Source organism: Gavialis gangeticus, unplaced genomic scaffold (genome assembly GCF_001723915.1).
Source record: "Gavialis gangeticus isolate Ggan-Ray unplaced genomic scaffold, GavGan_comp1, whole genome shotgun sequence".
In the NCBI taxonomy this organism is placed as follows: Eukaryota; Metazoa; Chordata; order Crocodylia; family Gavialidae; genus Gavialis; species Gavialis gangeticus.
Window position 1 is genome coordinate 154,748,270 of NW_017728992.1, and position 355 is coordinate 154,748,624.

A 355-nucleotide genomic window follows, 5' to 3' on the forward strand; every position below is an offset into this window, starting at 1 on the left:
GAAGCAGGGGAGCACTGCATGATGGGGGATCTCTGCTCCCATCGTAATCAACCATGTCTACACACACCCAATTCAGCATTTATCAGACCAATTCTAGTAATGACTCCTTTTATTGGTACTGAAAACACTGAATCTGCCTGTCTGTATTGTAAGCTCCCTCAGAGTTATGCCACCCATAGCCAGGAGTGATCAATTCCATTATTTACCCATAAACAAACCTAGTGTTCTCCCTTGAGCCATTGTTAGTTCTCGACAAAAACCCTACCCAAGCTCAAGTTTCTGTCCTGGTGCTCGGATCCAAAAGCTGCACCAGTTCCACTCCTTTTCTGCCTGGAATCCCTTCATCAGTCATGCT